This window comes from Mustela erminea, chromosome 7 (assembly GCF_009829155.1).
Source record: "Mustela erminea isolate mMusErm1 chromosome 7, mMusErm1.Pri, whole genome shotgun sequence".
Classification (NCBI taxonomy): domain Eukaryota; kingdom Metazoa; phylum Chordata; class Mammalia; order Carnivora; family Mustelidae; genus Mustela; species Mustela erminea.
Genome location: NC_045620.1, coordinates 105505570 through 105525359, shown reverse-complemented (window position 1 = coordinate 105525359; position 19790 = coordinate 105505570). Strand labels below are relative to the sequence as shown.

The 19790-nt window shown below is 47.6% G+C and overlaps 1 long non-coding RNA gene across 2 annotated transcripts in view; it reads right to left on the bottom strand.

Annotated features, from left to right (window-relative positions):
* LOC116595924 overlaps nucleotides 1–19790 on the bottom strand; it is a 134075-nt gene that overhangs the window by 14280 nt on the left and 100005 nt on the right. The window lies entirely within an intron of this gene.

The window sequence follows — 19790 nt, the reverse complement described above, 5'->3', positions numbered from 1 at the left end:
ACATCACTGTATTGATTAAGATAATTGAGAATTATCACTGATTGTAATGCTTTAGAAATCAGGGTGATGGATGGGTGTAAATGTGTAGATTTTGAAACACTGGTGAATTGGGGGTAGGAACATGAGTAAATGAAGGGGATCCAGAAGCATTCTGGAGAAGATGGAGACAGAGTGGGGGAGTCTGACCTGTCTCTATCAGCGGCAGCACTGGGCTAGAATCTTTCTGGGTTGGGCAGAAGCATGTCACCCCCTTGCTTAGTGTTCTCGGGTCTTCTGGAGGAGCGACAAGATACCGGACGGTAGCCCTCTTTTTAGAGGTTTCTGGCTTGCGCTCAGACGTGTTGCCCCAAATCAGTTTGAGTCAAATGAATAAAAGAACCAAGTTTTGAACCTACTGATTTTTGCTTCTGTGAAGTCCAGGGTTGGTTATAGAAATCACGGCCTTTGAGTGTGAACCTCTGGACAGAAAAAAACTGCAACCAGAATCGCAGGCAAGACAATAATCAAGCGAAAGAAGTACAGATGGGAAATATGAGAAGCTTGCAGAAGATCAAGGTCCTCACGAACAAGTTTGGATCATTTGAGCCATTGCCTGAACAGATCAGAGGTCTGCATGAGGCTGGCAATCCTGGAAGCAGTGCCCCCACCAACCTGGGCCAGGGAGCCCCTTAACCCCCTACCCTCCCACCACTACCCCCCACTCATAGGCCCCAAGTCTCAGCCACTAAGAGAAGCCCCTGGCATCTTCCCCCTGGGTTAGGACAATGGGATTCTTCACCGGACACTTGCCTAGCCAGGAGAGACACTAATTGGGAACCAAATGTACTCCTTGAACCTCTTTGAAGTGTTAACGAATGCTTTGATTTTTTTTCTTTCCTGCTCATTAAGACAAATGCAGTTCTGCTTTCCCCTGAAAAAATCTTATCTCAACTCCCAAGCCAGCTGCTCATCTTCCTGTTGCGGTGACCAAGCCCTGCAAGAGGGTCCCCTCCTGTCAGGTGACCCACCTTGCCATCGATCACTGTGGCAGGGTCTCTGTCTGGGGCCTCAGCACATCACACTGCAATCAGAGCCCGGGACGCATCCCCACAGGGTCCCCGCTCATGGAAAAACACAAAGGTGCTCGTGGTACCTCTCTACCCAGACTGCCCAAGCATCCCAGGCATGTTGAGGTTCCTGGATACTATGCCCTGGGGAGGGAGTCGGGCTGGGCAGAACTCCAGGGAGACAGAGCCCCCCCCCCACCCCCCAAGATCTGGAATCTTCAGAGTGTATGAAGCCAATTTTGCCCTTATCCTTGTTTTACTGGTGATCTGCTGGGGTGATGTGATGGCAGACCTTGAACTGGAGGTCATGTTGCTTCTTGCAGCTGGCATCGAGCCCCTGAGGCTTACCTGCCATAACACCCGCCCCCACCCCCCCAACCCCAAGACCTCCCTCCTTCTTTCCAATGCCCTGTGCAAAGTCAGTGCATGGAAATCTGCCTAACGGAAACAACCACAGCTTGGGGTCTACTCAGAGACCACTGAAGGTGGGACAGGCACCTCCCACCCCCAGTGCCAGTCACAGGGGACACACGGGTCACTGAGATGGAGCTCTGCTCCAGAGGCGAGCACTGAGAAAGAGGCCCTGTGCCCAGCGGAGGCCCTCCAGGAGATGGCTGCAGATCGTGGTAAAGATGAACGAAGAAAAAAGTGTTCCTGAGAACAGAAATTCCAACCGGGGAAGACGTCACCCATCCTATCTCATTCTCTGAGTTATATCTCCACAACCAGCAGGCCCAAAGTCCTGCTGTGTGTCTTATTTCCTTGGACCCTCTTCCCAACCGCGGGATCAGCATCAGGGTTAGACCTTCTCCCCCATTTTTGTTTTTACTGCCTTAACCGTTTTAAAGGTCCGATTCAGGAGGGTCAAGTACATGAACACTGTCTTACAACAGATCTTAGACCTTCTTCATTTTGCAAAACTGCAACTCTACCCATGCAGCAGTGACCCCCCGTTCTCCTCTCCTCGCGGTCCCCCGGCAACCACCAGTCTCCTTCCTGTCTCTCTGACTTGACGATTCTAGGGATCCCACATAAGTGGAATCGCACAGCATTTGTGCCTTTGCGACTGGTTTATTTCAGTCAGCCCAAGGTCTTCCCACGTTTCGCGTATCTTGTGGCCTGTGACAGATTTTCCTTCTTTTTAGGCTGATATTCCGCGGTAACATTCCATCGCGTGCGGAGATCCCCGGCTGCCTCTCCATTCATCTGGTGAAGGACACTTGGGTTGCTTCTGTCTTCTGGCTCTTGTGAATGATGCCGCTATGATCATGAGTGTGCAAATATCCCTCGGAGATCTTGCTTTCAATTTTTTCGGCACTATACTCAGAACAGGAATTGCTGGATCATACGGTGGTCCTATTTTAATTTTTTGAGGAACCTCCCTACTGTTTTTCACAGCAGCGGCACCATCTTCCATTCCCACTGGCGATGTGGGAGGACTCCAATTTCTCCACACCCTCCCCAACCTTTGTCATGGCCTGTTGGTTATATACACACATATGCCCTCTGAATGGCATGAGGCGATACCTCCTTGTAGCTTTCTTTTGAGTTTCCCTCATTCTTAGTGATAGCGACTCTCTTTTCCTAAGCTTGCTAGCTATTTGTATATCAGCTTTAGGGAGGTGTCTAATCCAATCCTCCCTCCCTCCCCCGGGGTGTCTGGGTGGCTCAGTTGGTTAAGTGCCTGCCTTCAGCTCGGGTCCCGATCTCGGGGTCTTGGGATGGAGCAATAGGGCTCGCTGCTCAGCAGGGAACCCGCTTCTCCGTCTGCCTGCTGCTCCCTCTACTTGTGAGCTCTCTCTCTGTGTGTCAAATAAGTCAATAAAAACTTCAAAAGAATTCCTTTCCCCCTTTTTAAATTAGATTATTTAGTTTTGTTGTTATTATTGTTGACTTGTAAGAGTTTTTTCCGTATCCTCCTCCTTTTATGCGTTGAGCTAAGAAAAATAAAAACAGACTCAAGCTATCAGAGAGGTGGATAACTTAGTCGCTTGTGCCTTCGAGGGGTGGGGGGGCTGCATGTTTCCGCAGCATCGGGGAAGGCTGGCCACAGAACAGTGGGCCCACCTCCCAGCCACGTGGTCTCACGGCAAACACTGCCCATCAAATGCACACCCCACTGTGTTCACAGCCTCGTGTGCCAAATTGCCGTTTGGAAACCGACAGCAAACACTGGTTGCAGGGAGCTCAGAAGCGTGTAATATCCACTTTAATGATGGTTCCACTTTCTTGTTTCCCCCTCCTTGGAGGAAGGGGAGAGGGAAAAGGCCGTTCATGGAAAAATACATTTAAATGGATCAGTGCCGGGCAACGCTTTGCACATCTGTTCTTAACTGGTTTCAGCTGAAACTACTGGAAATATACACAGATCTGTTTATGTGGAACCAGTGACATATGATAAGATTACAGTTTGGAGGGTAACTCTGGATTTGGTGGTGGGGTAGGAAAAACCCCTCCACACTTGGTCTCCACACACGCTCCTAACCTTTTACCGCAGATGTTGTTGAGGGAATCGGATTTGCTGCACATTAAAAAGACCTAAATTATTTGAGATTTGTTATCAAAAAACCCAAGATGTCCTGACAGCCATTCTGTGGCGCAGGAGTCCTGCTTCCCCTCCAGTCGGGGCCGAGCCCTTTGTTATTAGAGCCTGGAGACCACAGCTGGGAAACCGCTTATTTCTGAGTAATTCTGTCCTCACTCCTCGCATTTGTCCATGTTAGCAGGAGGATGGTAGGCAGGGTGTTTGCACACTGAATGGCTGGTTGTCTTCCCTTGGAGGACACCAGCAGCCCCTGAGGACATGGAGCCAGCAGGGAAGGAGTGTTTACTGAGATCCTCTCTGTGCAGGTGCTGGGCTCTTTCCCAAGCCTTTCTTACAGAGCACCAGAACCATGCCTTGAGGTCATCCCATTATAGAGATGAGAAAACTGAGGCTCTAAGATGATTTGCCCAGGACCATACCGACAATAGGCAATAAGGAAAAGGAAGAGTTTTTCTCCCACCTAAATGTCTCAGGGGGCAAAGCTACGCCTCAGATATCCACGGAAAATGTAGATACCACGGGTGCAGATCTCCTTGATTTGGTAAAGAGAGCCAGAAATGACCAGGTTTTCACATGTTGGCTCAGGTCTTAAAGTCAAACAAAAAACTCAGACCGGGCTGTGGTTTGCGATCCCACGGCGGGGGCCTTTGGTGCCTCCAGAGGTGGGAGACAGAAGCTGTCTTGGTTTTGCTCCCTTTCCAGGTGGGGACTTGAGGATCTGACTCTCAGGGTTCTTGTCTGCTGGTGCCAGAGGCCTCAGTCGCAGGCAACGGGCGCGCAGGCAACGGGCGCCATAGTTCAGCTTCTCCATCCCTGTGTCCCTTTGAAAGCCTTTCCTGGTGATTTCGTGGGCACTCCTCCCTTGGCTCTAGCACGCTGTGAATATGCACTCATCTATAAACATTCATCTAATCATTTATCTCTAAAAGATCACATCAGTCTATAAAATGCACCACAGGACGTAAGATAACAGTCACATGGCCTCAGAAACAATCAGCCGAAATTGACATCTGACAACACCCCCCCCACCCCACGCCCAAGAGCTGCGCTGTGATTGGTGAGGTTTTCATTCCTGAGGGACCCCACGCTGTGAACATACACCTATTTCTGTTCATTGAAAATCATTTTTTTTAATAAGCAGCCCAGTGGAAAACAATTGTGAATGGCAGCTTCATTACATGTGGATTTTTAGAACAAAGAAAATACTGCTCACACTTGATGACCTGTTCAATGATACTGAATTTTAATTAAAAAAATGTTACATGCTAAATTGATGACAAGGAAGGTGTGACACTAGGGCTAGGAAAGAAATCAGGAAGGCAACTGAGGGTTGACAAGTTGCCTCGGTGATCTATTTGATGTTACTTCCTATTTTTGTCCTCTCTGTTTATTTTCCATTTGAAATGGTCAGTTTTGAGCTAGTGGGAAGGTGCTCCAAGCTCGATGGACTTCTGATGGGGAGCCTGGTGGGACTGGAGGAGGGTATGAGGAGGGGAAACTTATTTGCTCTCAGGGGACCTCCAATGTCATCTTGTGCAGTGGATGGGTTGTTGTCCTAGAGGGCCTCCTCAAAATGGCTACGGCCCAGTCCACCCTAGAAAAGGCCTTTTGAAAGGGCCAGTTTTTCTGAGTGCCAAACCTGGAGATGCTTCTAGGTGATTGGTTTAAGGTCATTGTCGCAGGCCTGCTAACTCGGAGTGAATTATTCTGAAGAAACAGATTCAGTGATGTGTGGACAGGCCAGGGGATGTTCAACCCAACCTAATTTTCACCAATTATAAGAGAGTTTTCTTTTGAGATGGTGCAATAATTGAATAGGAAAATCCAAGTGCTGCAAGTATGTCAGCGTGTTGGGTTTCAGAAAGTCTGACTGGGTTGGGTGAAAGTGGTCAGCTTCCTCTCTGGGTGGGCTTCTGAAAGGTCATGGGGTGTCTGTTCATGACCTAAAGCCCCCATGATAGAGTAGCCATTTGCCCCAGTCACAGAGCCCTGAGGTTTGCCCGGGCTGGGAGAATCCCCTCCACCGGGGAGCAAGCAGCAGCCTTGGGTCAGGGAGCCTGCCTCAGCTTGCCGGGGGAAGCGGGGGTCTTGGGGCTGGGGGAGCTTGAGTGTCTTCTTCCTCTCGAGAGAACGGATGTGCAGAGCAGACCGCAGAGTTTACCACCAGCCAGAATAGGCCCTTGACCTTCCCTGAGGAAGAGGCTAGCATTCAGAGTCTAGGGTCCCCAGGCAGGAAACAGCAGACACAGAGGCTCTGGCATTGGGGGTGCTGGTGCAGAGTGAGTGGGCCACAGGTATGACATATGGGAGGTGTTCGCCATGCACAAGGAGGAGGTCAAAGTCTGTTCTAAGAGCCCCCAGAAGCCACTGTCATGGTCCAAGCAGGAGAAGCTCTCATATCCAGTCTGGGGGACAGGTGGCCCCCTTCCTTGACTTGGTTTTACATTTCCTGGAGATCATGCTGGCTTCTTTCTAGAGTGGATGTAGAGGGGTAGGAGGCTGGGCTGTGAGCCAGGTGGGAGGTAATGGGACAGAAGACCAAGGGGCTACCTTCACCAGGGGCTGCTTCCACAGGTAGGACCAGTATGGCACGGTGAGGAGCTGGTGAGGAGGGTGAGGACAGGGTCTGTGGAGGAGACATGTAAGCCCTGGTCTCCCCACTGGGGAAGGCTCCAATAATCCCCACCTCTAAGAGAGATTGTGGAGGTTAAAAATGAGGCCTGAACCACAACAGTTACCCAAGACTGTGTTTCCATTGTCCCTGTTGTCCCCACGAGCACAGATAGCAGACGGCCGTCCTTAGCAATGCTATTCTGACCCCCGTCCTCAGTAAAGTGGGAAGTAGGGCCTGGGCTGGAATCGGTGACAGGGCGGGTTTGGATTGCTTTTTTCTGAGAAATCATGTGCAGATCCCCAAGCAAAATGGTGATGCAATAACCTTCCATGTTCTTAAAAACATTTTGATGTTTATGAAAAGAAAGTTAACAGGGAGCCACATTATCACCGTCATGAAGCCCAATGTGCCCATGATCACATGGCTTCCCAGAGTACAACAGGTGAGCCAGAGCAGAAACTGTCCTTTGGGCCAGGATCCCGGTGTCCAAGCCCAGCACTCACGCCTGGCGGCACAGGTGGGTGGGGAGTGGGTGAAGGCAGGGGAATTCCCACCTTCAGCTCGAACACGCCACTCTAAGCTCACACCGGGCCCAGCACACGGTATAGAACCTCATGGGTCTCACCCTTGTGAAATTTATTAACCAGGGAAACTGGCCTGACCCTATGGGGTCTTCCTATGTCTGGGAAGGCTCCCTGGAGGAGGGGGGCCATCAGGGCTGTAGGAAGGATGGGAGGAGGGGCCGATAGGGCTAGGCTCCCTGCTCACGGTGCAGCTTGGAGAAGGAAACATGACTAGTTTTCTCTGAGCCAGCATATTTTCCATTCTAAATATAGCCCAAGATGACCCAAGACATCTTCTTCCCCTCCCAAGGAGATGCAAGGTTCTGTATTTTCCCGTATTTCTGTGACTTCTGAAGAAGTGAACAGTGAGATCGGAGGCTTTACCCTCCCATCCCCGACCCCGTGGACCCTGGGTCCTAAGGAGTGATGTCTAACCCCCCTTGAGAAGAGAGCCTGCCTTGGGTCAAGAGCTCTTTTTGGCCCCAAACCTTTAGTAGGTACCAAAATATTGGGCCAGCCCTCTTCCTCCAGCAGAGTGGAAACAAGGCTTCTATCGACATAGGAAGGGTCACCCATCACCCAGGCTGGAAATGAGTAGCTTTCTGCCACTCTTGGGTTGGTTCACCCCATCATCCCCAGGAGCGAGGCCCACCCTGCTGAATTTTAATTGGACAACGGATCCTGACTTCCCCTTGAAACCTTGCTGCACCATTAAGTTGACACTTTGATCCCATTTCCAGAAGGTACAGGATACAAGCCTTCTGGAAAGAGGGCACCCACCGTCTGTGACTCTTGGCTCCAAGCACCTTCACGGCTTGTTTGCAAAGGGGGGCAGGGGATAGTTTTCTGTATCTGAGCGGGGCTCTGCTAATTGCTGCACAAGCACTTCTGGGGAAGTTCAAGTTTCCAAAGGCCTGCCCTTAACCCTGACCGTGCCAGTGCTTCCCAAACAGGGTGCTTGAGGGCACTTGTGAAAGCACATTCTGGGAGACACAAAGCGGAGCAGTTATCTCCAAAGGGTTAATGACCAAAGAGTGAGGACAGTCATGGTAAGTTATATATAGCAAACAGTGAGCAAAGCAGGCAAGAGAAAAAAATACATAAAGGAAAAAAACCACATGGAGACACTCCCCCTCCCCCTTCAGGCAGCGCCCCCCACCCCCCTCCTGCAACAACACTGTATATACAGACCACAGATCGGGGCATAGTTAAATTTGGCACACAGAGACTACAGCAAAGAAAGAAAACATATCAAGTTACGTGGAGTCCTAGTCAGATTTGGGCCGGGGCCTCACCCGCACAATGCTGAGCAGAGGAGAACAAGGCCGCCGTGTGTTGTCGAAAAGCACACCGGTGAGTTTGGCTTTCCTTTCAGTCATTTGCTGGCCCGGCCCTGGGCAACAGGTTAATTCCCTGCCCCACAGGTGGAGACAGATAAAACAAACCCAAATGGCGTAATGGGCCACAGGAAACCTTTCTTTCAAAACTTGATCCATCTCCAGAGAGGAAACACGCAAGGACTTTGCTCTGGACAGTAATCTGTTTTCTTAGAGCCGCTGGGAGAGACCTGGTGGCCAGGGTAAATAAGGCAACGCGGCAGTGCCGGGGGTTTTTGGCAGGCGGAGCTGCAAGGGAAGTTCGAAAAGACCACTTCCTACGCTCTATTCCCAGCCGAGAGCAAGCTGTCAATCTCGGAGGATGAAGGCGCTCTGGAAAAAGCCAGTGGAGAGAAAGGGGTCCCCCCTCGAGGGAGAAACCTAAGCCACAGGTGCACATCGGGGTCCCCTCCTTCTCCCCGGGGGCCGGCTCACCTGGCCAGAACCCAGCCTGCAAGCCCGCTCCCCTTTGAGCTCCCTGAGTGGGGAGAGCAGGCTGGGGCTTGTGAAATGCAACCCGGGGTGGCTTTCGGCCCCTGCTCTGAGCAGCGGACCGGCCAGCCACAGGCAGGCGGCCAGGGGGACTGGCGGAGGCTTGGCGGCAGGCAAAGCGGGCACGGGGAAAGTCAGATATGTTTTAGTCATCAGACGTTGTCCCTGCCAGCAGACGCTGAGGAAGGACTCCCTGAGGAGATGAGACAGCCGCCGGCCAGGGCTGCACAGCACATAGGTTTCTTCAAAGCCAGGCCATGTTGTGACCCTACTTGAGCTTCGCTGGACCCTAGGTGGGCAGGGTTGTGCCACCATTTTGCAAGGGAAGGAGTTGAGGCACAGTGAGGCCACGTGCTGTCCGTGTGGGTACAGCTGGTCCACAGGGCAGCCCCTTATCCTGGCCCTCTGGGTAGGCATGCCTAAAGAGCTGGTCCCCGCCACGCAGAGCAGTGGTTCTCACTTCTGGGCATGTGCCAGCATCCTGGGGTCATCCTCTACCTGGTAGGACCCCTTCTCTTTAAGATGGGCCTGGATACCCTGCCCAGGGGGTGGGTGTGCATCGATTTCGGCTCACACTGGCCTCTACCACGGATCCAAGCCCAGTCTCCAACAGCAACTGGGGGACAATGAGGCAAAGTGTGTCCAGAGCTGCTCCAAACCCTGAGGGACCCAGCACTGCATCTCCTCCCCTGCCTGTGACTTGATGGCTCCGCAGTCTTGGCTCCCCATACAGAAAAGATGCTGTAAGATGTTGAATTGTGTCCACTTAAATTTCATATGTTGAAGTCCTAACCTCCCCACCCCCCCAGTATCTCAGAATGTGACCTTGTTTGGAAAAAAGGTCATTGTAGATACAACTAGTTAAGATGAGGTCATACTGGATTAGGGTGGGCCCTTCATCCCACACGACTGATGTCTTTATAAAAATTAAAGAGGAATTTTGGACATAGATGTGCACACACAGGGAGAACACAATGGGGACACGAAGGCAGAGATCAGGGTATCACATCTACAAGCCACCGAATCCCACAGATTGCCAGCAAGCCCCGGATGCTGGCAGGGAGGCCTGGACCGGATTTTCCCTCGCAGCCCTCAGAAGGGACCAACCCTGTGGACACCCCTGCCCTGGGAGCTGTGGCCGCCGGAGCCATGAGACAGTTCGTTTCTGTTCTGAGGCCCTGTTGTTGAGACTTTGTTAGGGCAGCCCTAGCAAATACAGATGAGGAAAAGGCCAAGGTATCTGTGGTTAGTTTACCTTGAAACCTGACTTTGAAGCCCCTTCCAGCTCTGCTCTGCAGACTTTGATTTGATCCTGTTTCAAAGAGTGAAATGGTGCAACTGCAAAACACAGCCTGTGACTTCTCTGCTCCAGGACATCCTGACAGTCAAAAAGAAGGAAAGGTCCCTCCTGCTCAAAATCCTAACCTTCCTTACTTCTCAACAGAAATCACATTCTGCATAATTCTCCCCCAATGACTCCAAGCCAAGACAAGCGCCACTTTCTCTTCTGGGCACAGGTGGGACCCTCTGCAAATTATAATGTAGAAGAACCCTTCTTTTCCAGCCAGGTGCAAGATCCAGCACCTGGTCATCCCAACTAGATTTCTGGAGAAGACCTGAAAATTCATTCATGTGACTAAAATGATGAACGAGGGTCAGGAGCTTGAAGCCCTAGCTCGCCCAGGTAAGGAATTATTGCCTAGAGCACCGGCCAATGCTCCGCCTTCTGCCCTCACTGGATTATGGAGTCCTTACTATGACACATCCCCACTTGGTGAGAATGCCTTCTGGCATGACAACACCAGTACCCCCGTGCCTTTGCCTCAAGCCTTGGCCTCCCTCGCCCGGTGGCATGGAGCCCAGGGACACCAGTATCCTCTCAGACTAAGGAAGTCCTCTCAGAGTGTGCCACCATCCCCCGGCATCCTGGCAGCATCCCTAGTGATGGGTCTTTGGGCATGGTGATTCTCAGGGCTAAATTCTGGAGTACTAATGTGGACCACGAAGTAAAGATTATTAGACTTGGTCTTCGAATGCCTCCCTTTCTCCCTTGCTTTTGTTGCTTTGTTCCTGAATTCGGCCTCCCGCTCTACATCTGCTTGCCAAATACCTCTTTCAGCCTTACTCTCCCCCCACAGCGTCTTATTGTTTACACAAGATATTTTTCTTCCACCGAGAATTTCTTAGCACGTCAATTAGAATGCAGGATTTTGAGAGAGAGTCTCCTGCTTCCATCCATCCCCCCTCCTACACTTTAGTGACTTGCATGTAGAAACTACACAGCACAGATTTGTAGAAGGCTCATTCAATCTGAGTGTCTTCTGTTCATTTACTCTTGTTGCCTGTTGTGGTCCCCAGTCCTTTCCCCATTAGGTCCCCACATTCCTCCCGCTTCAGAATTTGGTCTGCTCATCCAGGGATGTCGCTGTCTCCTAACTTAGACCGAATAGACAGGAGTGTTCACTGCAGCTGATTCCTCATCCACTCAGAGCCAAACAACTCATAAGTTTTTAGAGCCGGAAGATTCTTTAGAAAGTATTCAGTCCATTTCTTTAAGACGAGGCCATGTGACTTGCCCAGGGTCAAATGGAGGGGTAAGTGGCAGAAGAGAGAGCCTGGAAGCCAGATGTCCTGGTTTGATGTGAGACCATTCATCATGTGGATGAAGACATCATCCGTATGGCTGGTGTAGGGCGAAGGGGACAGGGAGTCACATTGTATCTGTTCTGGAAGCTTCCCTCTATTGGTCTCTGGGTGTTTTAGCTTAACTTTAATGGCTCCCAAGGAAGTCCAGACCCTTTTGTCCCATCTGCTCCACAGGGGTTGCATGTGGACCACTGGAAGACAGACCCACCCCAATACAACTGGGTCCCACAGACTCTGTTCCTAGCATGGGCACTGGAATTCCTTCCTGTCCACAAGACTTCTCCTCATCTCTCTGTGCCAAGCAGAGACACCATCTCCTGTTCTATCTCGCAAATCCACAGATACGAACGACAGAGAGTGTCTTCCATTTAAAGTGTCAGGCAGATGTCAGAGGTAGGGCTGTTTCCAACCACTGAAGAAACATAAAGCAAAACAGTCCTGTCGGCATAGACATATGCCTCATTGTTTTCAATCTGAACACATGTTTTACATCAAGAGAGAGCTTGTGGTTGGGGTAAGGGGAGCTGAAGGGAGATTCAAAGGTTCTTCAGCTCTCAAAGATCTCAACCTCTTCAAAGTTTCAACCCTCAGAGCTCTTACAACGTTTCATCCCACTCAGGAGAGGCACTTCTGCCCACACTCTCATGTGCCTGCATGGGGGCTCGGCTCTGGTCCAGGACGGAGAAAGGAAACAGGATGGTCGCCTCACTGCAGATATTTTCCCCAGGGGATGTCATTTTTCCTTTGGGATTTGACAGGCTCCCTAAGACACATTCACCAGCAGAGAAAAGGTGGTATCTGTCCGCTGGGGAGGCTGTACCAAGCCATGGGTGGTGATGGGTATCATAGGTCACATGGGGGGTGGCGAGCAGCTTCTACCTGGGATCCCAGACAGGTGGGTGCTGGCTCGAACCAGAGTCAGGGACAACAGCTGATTAGGAGAAAGGGGAAGGAATTGTATTTGGTGATCATCAGTGTTTCTAGCCTCAGTCTTCTCAATGGTGCATTGGGGGTAATAATAACTTCATGATATTTCGGGGGTTCACCAAATGAGATCATTACCTGTGGAAGTGCTTGCACAGGAAGATGAGGAACAGTTTCGTGGACGGGAAGGAATTCCAGCACCATGCTGGCTCCTGACTGTCTTCTCTCTGAGTGATTGTTTCTAAGGGGAAGGAGAAGTAAGAGGATGATTCCAGCTCACTCCTGTCAAGTCCAGGCAGGTCACTTGGAGTATAAGAATACCACGTACACACACTGTACTTTAGATGGTTTGTAATCAGAGGGACACGTGGAAAGCAGAATGGCAGAGCAACGGAGTGGGACTGGCAGAGCCCAGTACAAGTCCTGGGGTCAATGCTTGAGCTCTGATGGGTCCCTTGGGATCCCCCTCGGATGGGTCCCTTGCCTCCCTGACCTTGCTTGCCTGTCTGTAAACTAGAGTGGACTGCACACAGCAGTCATGGCAAGCCTCTTGCAGAATGATCCAGGAAGACAGCTGGAAATGACAAGGTGCTGAAACGTGTGATACTGTTCTTGTTCTTAAAGGGAGGGAGAAAGGAGAGAGGGAATGAGAAGAGAGGAGAAGAGAGATTAGCTTTTATTTAAAGTTTTTAAATTTTAAAATAGTTTTATGTTTCCAGAAAAGTTGAAAAAATAGTCCAAAGAGTTCCCACCTACATTACACCCAGTTTCTCCTGTTGTCAGTGCCCTATATTAGCATGGAACATCTGTCATATTTAATGACCAATATTGATATGTAATTATTAATTCAAGTCTCTATTCATATTTCCTTTGTTTCTACCTAATACCCTTCTGCTCTAGGATCCCATCCAGGATACCATGACATTTAGCTGTCAGGTCCCCTTTATGGCTCTTCTTGGCTGGGGGCAGTTTTTCCTATTTTCCTTGTTTTTGATGACCCTGACAGTTTTCAGAAGTCCTGGTCATGCATTTTGTAGAATGTCCCTACGCTGGGATTTGTCTGGTGTTTCCTCATGATTAGGGTAGCACGGTGGGCTTCTGGGAGGAAGGCACTGAGGTAAAGGGCCCACTTTCATCACCTCATTATCAAGGGTACATGCACATGCATTCCATATGACTTAGCACTCTTGACGTTGACCTTGACATCCGGCTGAGGTAGTGTTTGCTGAGTTTCTTCTTTGAAGAAACTTTGAAAGGAGAACTTTTTGAAAGGAGGTCACTGTGCGCACTCAACGCTTAAAGAGTGGGGAGTTCAGGGGCACCTGGGGAGCTCAGTCGTAAGAACTGGAGAGTTCTGCTCCACGTTCTTGGGGGTGCAGGAGCTACCGCCATTGTTTGAAGTTGTGCATGGGAGAATTGTTTAGTCTCCTCCATTCATGTATTCATATTATCAGTATGGAATATTTCATATTCACATATACCAGTATGAGTCATGCATGTTTATTTTATACTTGTATTATCTATAATCCAAGACAACTTTATTGATCAGATTACTCCAGTTTGGGCCTTTGAGAGCTCTTCATATGGCTGCTGTGTTCCCAGCGTTGTGTGCTGTTTGTTCTTCTCAGCACTTCCTTACTTTCTGACATTATAAGATGCTCCAGGATCATCTTGTAAATTTCCTGTCCACCTTAAAATCAGCCACTTCTGCCAGAAGTCCTAGCTCCTTTCATCAGAAAAAGATACTATGAATCTGAAATCTGGGCACCAGATGTCTGCATTGCTGCAGGGATGTCATTTAATTTGGACCCTCTCAGCTGACAGAGCAAGGAAATATACATGTTTATACCAACCCATAGCTACAGATATTTTGTATGCATCCCTCTGTATCTGTGTGAGGCTAAATGTGAGTTCTTACTGATGTTGCCAACACTAATCCTCTACCACGTGAACCATTCCAGCCTTTACTTGTCTGTAACTTCTCACTCCAACAAGAGGAAAATTCATTCTTACCACCTGTCATACATTTACTGAACTTTTCAATTCCAAAATTCATGATGGGTGGCTTCAGAATCATCAACTCCTATCCCATGGGAAACAACTTTATCAATAAGAATACAGTGTTAAGGATGATTCCTTTTGCTTCGGTCTTACAATTTCCGCTTATTCCCAATACTTTTATGCCCACCCCTTCAGTGAGGTGATTTCCTACATGTGTAATATAGTTACATTGTTTTGTTTTGTTTTTTGGTCAGATTCAGCATTCCCTCCCAGGATCCCCCGACCTCTTGAATAAATTCAAAAAATTTACATACATCTGAAAATTTCCTAAGAGGAAAATTTGGATGACTAATTTTAGATCTTTGTTTCTTTCTTTCCTTTTTTCTTTCTTTCTTTCTCCCTTTCTTTCTTTCTTTCTTGCATTTTATTTTATTTTATTTTTTCAGTGTTCCAGAATTCATTGTTTATGCACCACACCCAGTGCTCCATGCAATACCTGCCCTCCTTAATACCCACCACCAGGCTCACTCATATGATTTCACTTACTTTCTTTTTAAGAGAGGGAGAAAGAGAATCTTAAGCAGGCTCCACGGCCAGTGCAGAGCACAAAGCAGGACTCCACCTCATGGCCTGGAGATCATGACATGAGCTGAAATCAAGAGTCAGATGCTTAACTGACTGAGGCAACCAGGTGCCCCAGATTTGTCTTTTTCTCTAATATATGCATTTAACACTATAAATTTCCACTAGTCTGTGTTCCGTCACTATGGATTACTTTATATTTTCTAACATTTTTTATGTAAATAGATTCGTGCAGTTTGTGTCTTTCCCTGCTCTGGTTTCTTTCACTCAGCATAATTAATTCAGATTCATTCATGTTCTCGTATGTGTCAACAGTTTGTCCCTTCTCATTGCTCTGTAGCATTCCATTATTTGGATGAGCCTCTGTCTATTTACCCATTTACCTGTGCTATACCTCTGGATTCTTTCCAGTTTTGAGTTATTGAAAAATAAAGCTGCTATTAGCCTTCATGTGGGAGTCTTTGTACAGACATATGTTTTCATTTCTGTTGGATAAATACCTAGGAGTGGAATGGTTGGGTCATATGGTGAGTGTAGGCTTAATTTTGAAACAACTGCCCATCCATTTTCCAAAGTGGTTGTACCATGTTACATTCCCACCACAGTGTGTAATGTTCCAGTTCTTGCCCATTTCAGCACGGTCAGTATTTTTAACTTCAGACATTTCAGTCGGTGCATGGTGCTGTCTCATTGTTGTTTCCATTGGCGTTTCCCTAGTTACGAATGGCACCATGCTTATTTATCATTCATACTGCTTCTCTGATGAAATCTATGCCCAGTTCCTTTTCCCACCTACAAAACTGGGTTGTGTGCTTTCTCCTTACTGATTTTGAGAATTTATTTTTTTAATATCCTGGGTTCAAGTCTGTTATCAGGTATGTGATCTGCAGGTATCTCCTCATCTGTGGCTTATCAGTTCCCCTCTTTAGGGTGTCCCTCATAGACCAGAAGTTCTAAAATTCTATGGAGCCAATCTATCAAACTTTTTAATATGTCATATTTTTACTATCTTATCTAAAAAGTCTTTGCCTCACTCAGACTTGCAGATTCAGTTTCTGAGTCTTTTGGACTTGCCCATCTGCTTAGAACTTTTTTCTGTATTTTCATGTTGGACTTATACAGTTAGTTACAGATTTTAAAAATGGGCCCATGACCCATTTTGAGTTAATTTTTTTATATGGTGTGAGGTGCTTATCAAAGTCCAATTTTTCATGCAGATAAATATTCAACTGTTCCAGCAGCATTTACTGAAAGAGTATTTTTTTTCTTATGGATCTGTCTTTGCCTCTTTGCTGAAGATCAGTTGTCCATATACGTGTAGGTCTATTTCTGAAATACACAATTTGTTCTATTGATCTGTTTGTCTATCTGTATGCCAATATCCATTGCTTCATTCTGGTAACTTTATAATAAGCCCTATAATCAGGTAGTGCCAGTCCTCAAAATTGTTTCTCTGCTTCAGAATCCTCTTGGGTCTCCCAGATCTATTGTGTTTCCTATTGAATCTTAGAATCAGTTTATCAATTTCAACAAGAACACAAGAGTTCAGGGGTTTTTGACTGGGATCATGTTGAATCTACATATCAGTTCGGAGAAAATTACCATCTTAACAATGCAGACTCTTCTGACTCAACCATGATATATCTTTCTATTTACTTAGTTTCATTCAATTCCTCGCAACAATATTTGGTAGTTTTCAATATACAGACCTTTCTCATCCTTTGTCATATTTATCCCCAAGTAGTTCTGATTTTTAGGTTGCTATAATAAGTATTATTTAAAAAGATTTTATTTTTGTATTTGAGAGGGACACAGTGAGAGAGAACAAGTTGGGGGGGTGCAGAGGCGAAGCAGACTCCCCGCTGAGCAGGGAGCCTGATAAGGGGCTTGATCCCAGGACCCTGAGATCATGACCTAAGCCAAAGGCAGACACTTAACTGGCTGAGCCACCCAGGAGCCCCTAGAAATAGTATTTTTTATTTTAATTTCAGGTTGCCCACTGCTTGTACAGAGGCATGCAAGTGATTTTGCTGTATTGATCTTGTACCCTTTCTAAACTCACTGACTCCTTTTAGTGGTTTTTGTAGATTTGTATTATTTTTGCCATTTTTTTTTTCTTTCACCTAAGAAAATAAATCTAGTCTCTATACTCCATTTGACTGTACTGGAAGTTTGAAGGATTTGCTTTTAAAAAAGTGTATTTATTGGCGGCTGGGTGGCTCAGTGGGTTAAGCCACTGCCTTCAGCTCAGGTGGTGATCTCAGGGTCCTGGGTTCGAGCCCCACATCGGGCTCCCTGCTTGGCGGGAAGCCTGCTTCTCCCTCTCTCACTCCACGTGCTTGTGTTCCCTCTCTCACTATGTCTCTCTCTGTCAAATAAATAAATAAAATCTTTTTTTAAAAAGTGTATTTACTAAGGTGATTGACAATATGAGTAGAATCGCCATGGGTCAAGGCTCAGTGTCAGTAAGACCCATATACATGGGAAGTAATGAGTGTAGTCTGTTCCCACTGTGGCCCATAAATATGGAGGGTAATTCTTAGAACGCTTTCCCCAGTAAATGACAATAAGATATGTGACAAGGTGACTTGGGAGCCCCATCTGTAAATGAGTGTGTTAGACCCAGTGATTTTGTGTGCATCACTAAAGGATGCCAACAACTTTAATGAACATGCAAGTGGATCCTTCCTCAGAGCCTCTGGATAAGAGCATAAAAGTAGCTGGCATCTGATTTCAGCCTATGAGACCCCGAACAGACACCCAGCTGAGTTCACCTGGACTTGTGACTTCCAGAACTGTGTTTTAAGATGCTGAAGTCTGTGCTAAATTGTTATGCAACATTGGATAATGAGTGCAGTCATAAACCACAAGCATTTTCATGCCAGTGAACTTATTTGACTTCTGTTTCTGTGGCTGCAGAGTATTCTATTCCACGATGTCCATAATTTGGTGAGCATCCTTTAGTTTGTTTTCTATATCCTCTAAGTTTTTTTTTTTAAACAACAAATAAATATCATTAGAATACTGTGAATAATTTACATAAATCCCAAACCCATAAAAACTTGCAAGACAGAACTCAAGGTGCATTTTCCCATAGACACATGTTTTGGGGTGATTAGAATCCTACGACATGCCAAAAAAGACTTCAACCTAAAGTTCCATGCTCCATGCGCTATTTCTAGTCGAGAGTAAATTCCAAGTTTTAATTCAAGAAGCCAAGAATAAATGGCTTTTCTCCCTTCACCCCCCACCCCTTAAGAAGACCAGAGCTACTGTTCAGCCTACACAAGACCAGCCCTGCATTAGGAGAGGAGGAGACGGAGTCCTTCAGAGCATGGGCACCAGGACTGGCCCCTGCATATGCAGGTGTGCGCATGCGTGCAGAAGTGTCCGCGCGGGGGCCACAGACCTAGCGAGTCGGTGTGAACATGTGCACAAGCTGCGGGTGAGCTGCCGCAAGACACGCTGCCACTTCCCAAAAGAGGAGCCCAAGAAACTTTGTGTGTGTCCAAGAATAGAGTTTCTAGGGCAATAACAGTCTGTGGGGGCGTGATCGTATACCTTATAACCTTCCCATGTTTTTGTTCTCTCTTCATCGCCGCTGGCCTCTCCAGCAGGCAGCTCCTTCTACCTCTCTCCGCCCTCACTCTCTGCACAGGCTTGTCCTCTCCCTCTCTCTCAGACTCCTTTCCATCCCCTCCTGGACCACTTTCTCCCTGATCGCCCCACTCCAAACTAGAACAGCGCAGATGTCCTTCAGGGATGAACGGTGAAGCAAACACACGGCGGCACATTCCTGCCTTGGAGTCCAACCTGGGGAGCAAGGGGATGCTGGGACTCCATACACAGGATGAATGACTCCATGCGTCTCCGGAGAGTTATGCTGAGCGAAAAAGGCATACATCCTACGATTGCACTTAGCTAATATTCTTGCAATGACAAAATTCCGAAAGCAGAGAACAGACTTTTGGTTGCCGGGAGTTACGGAAGGGGAGAGAGTGGGAGCGACAGATGGACTGCTATAAAATGACAACACAAGAGATCCTGTCAGACACAGAAGTAAAACACATCTTTTTTTTTTTCCTTAAAGATTTTTTTTTTTTAAGATTTTACTTTTATTTATTTAATTGACATAGAGAGAGACACAGCGAGAGAGGGAACACAAGCAGGGGGAGTGGGAGAGGGAGAAGAAGGCTTCCCGCTGAGCAGGGATTCCCAATGCAGAGCTCGATCCCAGGACCCAGGGATCGTGACCTGAGCTCACAGCAGATGCTTAAGGCACCCCTTATTTATTTATTTTAGAGAGAGAGCATGTGCATTAGAGTAAGAGGAAGAGAGGGAGGGAGAGAATCTCAAGCCAACTCCATGCTGAGCATGGAGCCCTGAGATCATGACCTGAATAAAATGAAGAGCCAAAGTCTTAACCGACTGAGCCACTCAGGCCCCCTAGAAGTAAAGCATATCTTGACTGTGGTGATGGATACCCAAATCTACACACTGACTAAAGCTGCACAGGACAAAATGCACACACACACACATAGACACACACACCACACACACGCACACACACAGTCTCTCTCTCTCTCTCTCTCTCACTAATCAGTATACATAAAAGTTATCAGGGTCAATATGCTGGCTATGATATTATACTACAGTTCTGCCAGATGTCACTTTCGAAGGAAACTGAGCAAAGGGCACACAGGATTTCTTTGACTTAACGTCTTACCACACCTATGAATTTGCAAAGATCGCAAAAAGTTTAATCACAAGAAGTGAAGGAGAAGTAAAGATTTTCTCAGACAAACAAAGTCAGACGGTGTTCACTCCCAAGAGATCTGCCCTGCAGGAGACGGGACAAGAAGTTTTTCAGGCAGAAACCTGGGGATGCATAAGACAAGGTTGAGTGCTGGAGAAGGAAGAAAGGGAGGTAAAATAAAATTTTGTGTTTTTCTTGGCCTTAATTGATTTAAATTGCCAGCTATGGTTTTATAGCTTTTTCCT